At 35.6% G+C, this 10,438-nt stretch overlaps 1 pseudogene; it reads left to right on the top strand.

The window, feature by feature from the left end:
* The first annotated feature begins 9,505 nt into the window (after nucleotides 1–9,505).
* LOC143387367 (protein BTG3 pseudogene) lies at nucleotides 9,506–10,175 on the top strand (annotated as a pseudogene).
* Nucleotides 10,176–10,438: the final 263 nt, after the last annotated feature.

Raw genomic sequence — 10,438 nt, forward strand, 5'->3', positions numbered from 1 at the left:
TTCTCTCAAACTACAAGGCAATGAGAATTGTGGCCAAATTGTAGAAGAAAAGAAGAGTGACACAACACAAGAATAGAGGGTCCCTCACCTGAGGAATGAGAACTGTGGGGTCCTTATTGTCTTACTTGGTTCAGGCTGCTATACCAGAATTCCAGACTCTGTGGCCTACCAGCAATAGAAATTCATCTCTCCAAGTTCTGGAGGATGAGAAGCCCGAGGTCAAGGTACTAGCAGATTTGGGTATGGTGAGGGTCTGCTCCTGGTTTCAGATATGGTGAGGGTCTGCTCCTGATTCACAGATGGCTTTTTCTACCTGTGTCCTTGAATAATGGAAGGGACCAGGGAGCTCTGTGGGTCTCTTTTATAAGGGCATTCACAACTATTCTACTAAAAACCAAAGGTTCCCCTTCCTGACGCCATCACACTGGAGATTAGGATTTCAACATCTGAATTTAGGTGTATACAAACAATCAGTCTCTAGAAGTCACACTTTCCAGGGCTTTGCATCTCTCTGAATTCATAGAGAACTGGAGATATTGAGCTAGAACTTCTTGAACTTCACCTTGGCCCTAATATACGGTTGGCGCTCCATAGCCACAGGCTCCACACTAGAGGCATCAATAAACCAGGGATAAAAATATTTTTAAAAAATTTCATATCTGTGCTGAGCATCTATGGACCTATTGTCATTATTCCCTAATAAATACAGAATGACAATTATTCACATAATATATATATATTGCATTATAAGTAGTCTGGAGATGATTTAAAATATACAGAAGGATGTATATAATTAATAGGAAAATACTAGCCCTTTTTCTATAAGGGACATGAGTATGAGCAAATTTTTTATCTGTGGGGGCCTTGGAAATTCATTATGGATACTGAGGAACAACTGTGTATTCTTGCTTCTCTCCCTTTTGTTTCTGAAACTTATTACTCAAGGGAGAGTTGACCTATTTGAAGTTCTAACATTATTTTGCTTTGCCAATGTTTCACAACCTCTTTAACATTAAGACCTTCAGAAACAATTATGGTATTTGTAAGGCATAAGGAAAATGAATGAAACTAGGCAAGCACCATTCCTTGGTCTGAGCACACATCAGTTAGAAGCTCTGAATTAGATTGCAGAGCTCCAAGTCACAAGTGCTTGATTCTTTTATGACTGGTAAAGATCTACACCTTTATAATGTTATCTGGGTAATATTACAGTGCAGATTCTTGGGTCCAATACTATCATCCAGACCTACCTAATCCAAATTCCAAAGGGGGAAGGAAGCTGGGATTTAAGCAATTTGAATTTAAGCAAGCTCCTCAGATCATCCTCATGCACATTAATTTGCAAAACTTTGTGTTTCTGCGTCTCTATTCTTGCCAATTTAGCAGCTTCCCCAGCACTGTTATCTTCTTCCTCTCTTACCCACTTCCTGGATGGGAGGCTTCCTGTAGGGAGCTGGTCTTTACCAAGAAAGAATAACAGAAAATGGAAAAAAGAAAAAAGTTCTGCATGATGAAACAGGACTTGGGTACTACGCGGTCATCAGTATGTTTGGGATAAACCTAAAGAACCATTCTTTTCCATTCCTCCTTCTAGGAGCAAAACCTGAAGACCTTGAAGATCTGAAGCCCCTGACCAGCTGCACCCAGCTCCACTAACCAACAGCTTAAGCAAATGGTCAAAGGTAGAAATGATGGAACCCTGGTGCAGGAAGGTGGAGAGAAGAAGAAAAAAGGAATGAAAATACTTCTTCCCACCCAGCAGGTAGGTAGGAAGAAGACAAAGGAGGACATATGTCCAATGGAGGCCCAAAGAAAAGAGAAAAAAAAAATAGATCCTGTTCCTTCCCTTAGCCTTTGTGTTTGCTTTACCACCTAATAGTTGAATTTATTTGCAAGACAATGGACTACTTTCAAATGTTCCTGCTCTTTCAGATGTCACAGACCGGTAACTAAGATACCACTGGTGAGGTGAGCAACCTTAAGACCTTCCCAAACTCTCAGGCAATGAACATCCTTGTCTATAAAAGGAAAGAATTAGATGTAGTGATGCCCAGATAAGTAAAATATAGCACATAAGTGCTATGAAAGAAGCAAGAAGGGATTGGGAAAAGGAATAATAAAGACAAGTAATTATTTGCTTACTTCAGATGAGGGGTGGGAGAATGGAAGGAACTGATATTTTAAATGAGAGCAGAAGGGGGAAAACATCAGAATGGGGGATTACTCATTCTAGGCAGAGGAACCATTTATGTGAAGGGAGGGGCAGGTGGACCTTCAAGTTCCCACAGCAGCTGTGTTGTGGGCATAAGCAAGAAGGAAATACAAGATGGTGCCACAGAATCTTTGCAACATGGTGCTGGAAGACCTAGGGCCAGGGCACCCCCTGCATGCAGTGCTATGCCAACAGCTGCAGCCTGGGCAGACTGCCACACAGGAACCCTCATGCCCAGCATCTGCTATTAACCATGAACACCCATGGAATTAATCATGGTGCTCGATGCTCTGAAAAGCCCAATGAACTCTTTCTCAAAATCTAAGCCAGATATGACTTTGAATGCACTGATGATGCCACACATATCACGATATGAGAATTTCTCTGTACATGATACATATGAGCAGCATGCTGCTCGCAGTGTCCTATTCTGTGACCAGACATTTGATGTGACCTGAAACACTTTGGCTGCAATTGCTGTCATGTTTAACCTATCACCACATAGAGCTATAGGTGACAGCTGTCTTGCAATAACATCCCTGCAAGGAAGAGGTCAAGTTAGTGATTTTTACCTGTATAGCATTATCTTAACATTTAAGAGTTACCTGACTTGCTATGTATTTGGAGTTTCTACTGAGCACCAAGATCAGGAACACCTCTGATGTGGTTTATATGCTATTGTGGTGTTATTATTGCTTTAAAACTGGCATCCCTGTGAATGGTGACAGGAAGGAGCCCTGCCATCTCTCATATCAGCCCTCCCCCAGATGGAAAGCCTACTCAAGAAAGACACCTTCACTTCCTAGCTATATATGCAATAGTTATTGTATTTCACTTTTAAGATGTTTTCTCTGAAGTGATTTGCTAATGATATGTTGCAATTTTTTAAAAATAGGGATGGTGTATTAAATCACTTTATGACTGATTTTAACATATGCTTTGGCTAAAATACTGTGATAATTTGGTATAGAATTCTTGCCTAAGCTTTCCTTAGGAATATTTAATATGCTATTATTCAGACATGGGAAATTTTAAATGTTTTCATACCCAGAGTTGGGGAATAGACTCCCCCCTCCTCCTCCTCTGTGCTTCTGATATCCTTTTGGACTGTGTTATTGAAACTAAAGGTTAACATTACTTTTCCCCAATACATCCTGTTGTGCAACACAAGCTCTTATGGGGAAAAGAATGTTAATTGTGTAATCATTTCTCTGGTCAAGTAAACAAAAGTTCTAAGATGAGTAATGTAGAAATTCACTTACACCTCCTTTATATGACATAAACTCAGTGGTGATTTTACCAAGCACTTACCAAGGATGTTCTGTGGTTTAGGTGAAAGCTATTGAGCTGCCCTGGACAAGGAGAGTAATAAATAATACCTATGTCTGCTGGTGTCCAGGGTAGAATGCCTGGGTCACAGGGGTGAGGATTGATTCTGCTGGCCTTGCACTTTGTTGGATGTTTCTGTCTCTTGGTCCCCTCCCTCCCCGGGTCTATCTTTATTAGTATGTGGCTCAAGCCTGATTCAAAGAGGTCCCACTGATATGTATTTGCTCAATACTATGAAATAACATTTTCTTCTCTTTTCTTTGCAAGGTGCATTACAATGTTTTGCACTTTCTTGAATATAGGATAAAAAGTAATTTCATAAAATGTAAAATAATCAATCTTCTGAAAACCTGAGGTGGGTTGCTTTCTTGTTGAATGCTATTATCTTGACTACTTGAATGCCAAATTATTTTTATGCGTTCAATTGATTTTTAGAAATCTGCAAATCTACTTCTTGTTCATTACTAAATTCATTATAAATGAAGGCTTTTGCAATTACAGTGAGATTTGTCCCCATCTAAAGAAAAATAGCCTAGTGCAAACTGAAATGCAATTGGTGGGAGCAGAGTGGCACAATAGGGTTCGTCTGCCCTGTTGCTAGAGCTAACACTTGCTTTTCTTCAAGTTCTTTTTTCTTCTTCTTTTCATGATGTAACTTTTATCCCTGACTTTCTCAATAAAAGTTGTTGCTGCCATCATCATCATCATTGCTATCAATACCAATAACAACAAAGTGTATTTAATAAAAAAAAGTAAGACATAGCAAGTCTCCTCTAATACAGTAAAAGATACATATGTAAATATACATAGTAAATCAGGGTAGCATGAGCCAGTGAGTGGAACATGGGTATATTTATTTTTTCAGTTCCAGGTTTAGGTTAAAATGTTCATTAATACTATAACATTAAAGTTTAGCCTCTCTATTTTTCTCATTGGGTTCCATTTCCCCATTTTCCTTTCCTTATTTGTTCTCCTTTCTCTAGCTAAGTCTGACAGACCTTGTCCCTTTCATTGACTAAAAAGTACTCAGTAAACCCCCAAAACATGGGTACAAATCTTACCAATCCAGCCAGTGTCCTTCAATGGTGCTTATGAAATCCATTTACTCCAACTCTGCGAGCATACTGGAGAACTTCCAAAGTTAATTTAATTATAAGACTAATAATTGAAAGCATCTAGAACAATTTACCCAGGCTTCTCAAGTATATTTGAGTCACATATAATTTAAGTATTTCTGGTCTAAAGTTAAAATATATTTAAGACTTATAAAATCTTAAAAGTCAAGGTTTTAAATGTGTGGCTTTGCTGAATATAGATCAAATTTATAGGGCCTGAGGCATGCCCACCATCAATTTAGTGGTTGACAGAACAACCGAAGATGTTTTATCAATATTTGTTTGCTCCAAAGGAAATGTCTGTCTACTCAATTAACAGAAACAGAAAATAAAAGTGAAGCTGCTAATGCACTTGTTGGAGCCATCCCCATGAGCTGGGTTTTGTTTAAATCAAACAGAGCAGCTGTAATCCATTTTGGTCCATTTTTAAGATGCACGTGTTACGATTAATCAAAGCCATTTTGGTGGTATTTGAGGGAGAAAATAATGCTGAACATCAAGGAAAATATTTCCTTTGCATCAGAAACACCACCCAAAAGCCACACAATGTAAGACCTTACAGATCTTATAAATTTATATTTCCAATTAGAAAATCAATAACAGTAATGTCCAAGTAGTTAAGCAGCTCTTGGTTCTGAAAGTTGCCTTCTTTAATCCAATTAGAAGCACTGTATGACATGAAAGGGCTGTAGTGATTTATTCGGTTTGAAATTTTCTAAAATTGTCTCCTTCAATAAAACCACCTCACAGATCTAATAAGCAAAATGTATGAAACCCACAATCAATAACAATGGTCAGGACACAGTTACCTATGCTGGTAACTTAATATTTGATTCTCCTATAGAGTAGGTTCGTTTTTAAAATAATAATTAAAATATTGTATGTTCCACTTCCATGACGTACCTGGTGTAGATAAATTCACAGAGACTGAAAGTAGAATGGTGGTTGTCAGGGGCTACAGGGATGTAGAAAAGGAGTCATTGTGCTGTATGTACAGTTTGGAACCATGAAGTTTCTAGAGGCTGTTAGTGGTGATGGTGGCCCAACCATGTAAATGTACTGAATGTCATTGAACTGCTCATTCAAATGGGCATACGGGTAGACCAATGTTATATATTTTTACCATATTAAGAAAGAAAAATAACATTTGGACTACCCTGCTCACAAAGCAATAATATGTAATTTTCATGGAAGGAAGTTGAGTCACATATTCCTTAAGGCAAAGATGGTGCTTAGATTTCAAAAGTATGCATACTCTTCCTCTTTCAGTAGGGCCTATTTTGGGAGTAAGGTCAACTTTCAGATTTTTTTTAAAAACTATGGACACTTCAATGGTAAATCTTCCAGTTATTTTGACAGATAGTACAAAATGTGCTTCCCTATGGATTTATGTGACCTTTCTTCATGCTCTATTGTCTCACTTCAACGGATACACCTTGAAACACAACACCAAACCATTCCATGCTGAGAAATCTCCTTGCAGAAGGAAACGATTAGAAGGAGAAGCTCATGAAGAAGATGGAGTAGCACTTATAAATACCTGAAATAATATCATATACCTTTGTTCACTTGTTTATTTTCTCTCTCCTTCACCGTACCCAGCATGGTTCCAGCACATATTAGTTGATTAATAAATGTTTGCTGAGTGAATGGATAAATGAGGAAGTTTGAGAAGAAGTCTGGCAATGTGAAGGTACCAGAATTCTCTCAAAAGATCAGATATCTGATATTTACTTTGGCACCACCACTAATTTAGTTGAGTAACCTCAAGTTCTTCAAGTTCTTCTCACAACTTTCTCTCAATCAATGTCCTTGCTCATAAAAGGAACCCTAATTTTTTTTCTTCTGCAATATTCTTTGATCTCCTTTCTTCTCTTTGGCACTAGAATTACAGTTTGAAAGGCATCATCATTTCACTGACCTGAATTGCCAGAATGTTACAACTGCTCTCTAAAAAGAACCTACAAAAAAATGTATAGCAAAAATATTTATTAGGTGAAATAAATTTCAACACAAAGTATTAAAAGTGTAAGAATTAAATGGCCTTTTTACATTCATTAAAATACAATACAGCATGGCATTACAGTAATGATAAGATTATGGGCTCAACATTATAGTTTAAAGCTATAATATTGAATCCAATTGGATCAAATGATGGGAATATGAGAGAACCAAATGCTACAGTGGCCCTCTCAAATTAGATCTCAATTATTTTTATAATATTTCATGCTTGATTTATGCCACCCAATTAAGCTCACAAAAGAGACAAAAGTATGATTGAAAATCAACAACTTAAGGGAAACAATACAAGGTGTTTATTATGAAAATTTCAGACACCAATTTTTATAGACAATTAAGAGACAAAATACAAAAAGAATGAAATAAAAAATGTAAGCTGATATAGAATATTAAGATAGCAATAGAAGGTTTATAATAAAAACAAACACAACTGAAGAAAGAATTATTGAATGTGATTAAGGACAAAAGAAAATATTCAGAAGAATGTATGGAGAGACAAAATGATATAAAATAAAGAAGGGAAAGTAAGAAACATAGGAACTACACTGAAAACATCTAAGATGATTGTATTTTCAGAAGAAAAGGAGAGTAAAAAGAATCAGAAGTGATAGAATTAATAACTTTCTAAAACCAATATATCAAATAGACAATATCAAGTCCTAGATTCAAAACAAAATAAAATTTTAAAGTCCTATTGACCTAAACCAGAATTTTAAAGAAAATCAATCTTAGGCTCATTATAATAAATCTACTGTCACCAAAGACCAAGGAAATATATTTTTTAAAAAAAAATGTATTTTAAAGCAACCTGAAGTAGGATAGGTAAGACATAGTTAACTTTCAAACAAGCAACAATGAAGTGACAGCCAACTTTTCAATAAAATCAATGGAAGATAAAAGAAAATGAAATAAAATTTTTAAAGTGATAAAAGAAAATAGCTACCAAGTTAGATAAAATAGATCAACAATGAGAGAAAAATGCGGATTTTTTCAGACAACACAAAACTGGGAAATTTCTCCACCAAAAAAAAAAAAATTAAGAATAATTCTAAGCTGTCATTTGAATGTCTCCTTAAGTTTTAGGTTGCTTTTCTTCAACTCCTTCTTTCTTCCTTTTTTCATGCTGTAACTTTTATCCCTGACTTTCTCAATAAAAGTTGTTGCTGCCTTTATCCCTAATGTAACACTATGAGAAGTGGAACCTTTAAGAAGGCCCCTGTGGGTGAATTAAGGCCATTATCATAATTGTGGGCTCCTGATAAAAGGATAAGTCCAGCTGGTCTTGTCTCTCTGTCTTTCACATACTTCCTTGTCCTTTTGCCACGCTATGGCTCAGAAAGAAGTCCTCATCAGAAGTAGCCTCTCGATCTTGGATTCTTAGCCTCCAGGACCATGAGACAAATAAGTTTCCATTATTAATAATTTGCCTAATCAGTGTGTTGTTATATAACCAAAAAAAGACTATGACAGCCATTGATCTGTTGTAAGGAAAATGAGATCAGATAGAAACATTTAAGAAGAAATTAAGGAAAATTGAAGGTGTCAAATAAAGTATGGATAATTTCAAGTGAATACTGAGTATGCCATGCCATAATAGTAGTGTCTTATAGGATTTTACATATAGAACTAAAACATATAATAATAATATAAATGTTAAGAAGGAGATACATAGAGTTTAAATATGTTAATATCTTACTGTGTCTTAGAAGAAATTAATTTATATTAAAGTGAACAAGATCACAATGTAACTAAAATCTCTAAGCTATCAGTAAGGTAATAGTAAAACAGAGTAAAACTACCAACATAACAATGAGGAAAAAATAATTAAAAAAAAAAATCAGTCAACCAAAAAGAAGAAGAAGAGGAAGAAGAAGAAAAAAAAAAATATATATATATATATATATATATACTATGTACATATGTAAAATAAAACAGGATAAATATAAAGTAAATAATAAAGCATAAGATATAGGGGCTTTTTCTGCTATATCAGTAATTATGTTTAATATAAGTGGATTAAAAAATATCATAAAACAAAAAGAATGTTAGATTTGATTTTAAAATAATGCAACTATATGCTTCTTATAAGGCAGATTAACATGTAAATATGCTTTCAAGTTGAAAATAAAAAGATGAAAAATAGTATATCATACAAATACTAACAAAAGAAGCTGTATTAACATATGATAAAGTAGTCATTAAGAAGAAATATTGCTAGAAATAAAAAGTAGTATTTCTTGAGGGAAGAGATTAGATTTACCAGAAAGATATAAAAATTCTTCTTATTTATGCTCTTAGTTACATAACCTAACAATATGTAAAGTAATTCTCGACAAGGCCATAGAAAATATACAAATTAACAATAATAGGGGAGATTTTTTAAATCAATAGATTTTGGGGTTTTTTTAGAGTAGTTTTAGGTTTAGAGAAAAACTGAGGAAAAGCCTACTAGAAAGAATTCCATATATGCCCTTACTCTCAATCTGTTCACATATTATGCAATATTAACATCTTACATTCATGTTGCGGAACTCATAAGCCAATATGATGTAGTATTAATTTAAGTGCATGGTTTACTAGATTCCCTCTTTGTGTTGTATATTCTATGGATTTCCATAGTAAACATTTTACCAAAGTTCTCTCAGTAGGGAATAAAGCAAGTATGTGAAATATTAGTACAGAACCTGAGAGCCGGACATGCAGGATAAGGCTCACTGTGCTTCCTGTAGCCCAGTTCCAGGACACTGATCCCACACCCTCAGTACTGCCTGCACAGGGTCAGGGCCACTGAATCTACAGCCTTGAAACAGCAGTGCTGCAACTAGGAAAAATGAGAAAGGTAATTGCTGTCATGATATTTTTCACCAGCTTAGTTTGAAAACATGTAAGTTCATAGGAGAGACGGTTGAGAGATTTGCTGAGAAACTAACTCAAATACCTCAAGAAAATATGAAATATCACTGGTATCCAGAAAAACCATCAAAAGGATAGGCCTACAGATGCACCTGTGTTAATAAGCTTCAGAGAGTTAATCTTTGGGTCACAAATGCCTGTGAGAACAGCTGAATGTTGTACAGCCACCTGGGCTTGCCAAAGGAGCTTACTCTCACAGTAGACCCAGGTGAGTTGCCAATGGTGGTATTGTGATAAAAGCAATGTATTCCTCATTGCCAGCTTTGAAAATGAAGATGAAAACAAGAATGAGACCTCCAAGAAGGTTACCAGGACAAAGTTATCTCTGAGTATCACTTAAGATCCTCTACTTCAGAACTGATATTCTTACCTCTTCTAGTGTGGTACCCATTGCTCAGGGTGGGGAAATAATGGGAAAGTACAGAAGGAATGACCATCAGAGTCACTACCTTCCTCCTGTTCTTGTTGCATTTGATCATCCAAATCAAGGAAGGAAGAATGAACCATATCTCCCAATCTAGTGACATGCATACCTCCTCCTGGAATGCATTCACTGGATTAATCCTCATATTTTAGCACCTCACTAGTTTCCTTTGATTCTGTTGGTGTCATGTTGCGACAAAGGTAGAATATACTTTTACTACACATTAAAAGCTATAAAGTTTATACTCATAGTAGTAAAGTTAGTGGACCAAAACCATCAAACTTATTTTTATAGAGAAGTTATTTAGAATAATCTTTCTTTAAAATTATATATGCACTTTAGATGTAGTGATATAGTTTGAAAAACTTTATTAAAATTAGTCAAGTGCCTGAGTTTTTAATACCACATTTTAATGTACAACACCCT

The sequence above is a fragment of the Callospermophilus lateralis genome, chromosome 16 (genome assembly GCF_048772815.1).
Source record: "Callospermophilus lateralis isolate mCalLat2 chromosome 16, mCalLat2.hap1, whole genome shotgun sequence".
Classification (NCBI taxonomy): domain Eukaryota; kingdom Metazoa; phylum Chordata; class Mammalia; order Rodentia; family Sciuridae; genus Callospermophilus; species Callospermophilus lateralis.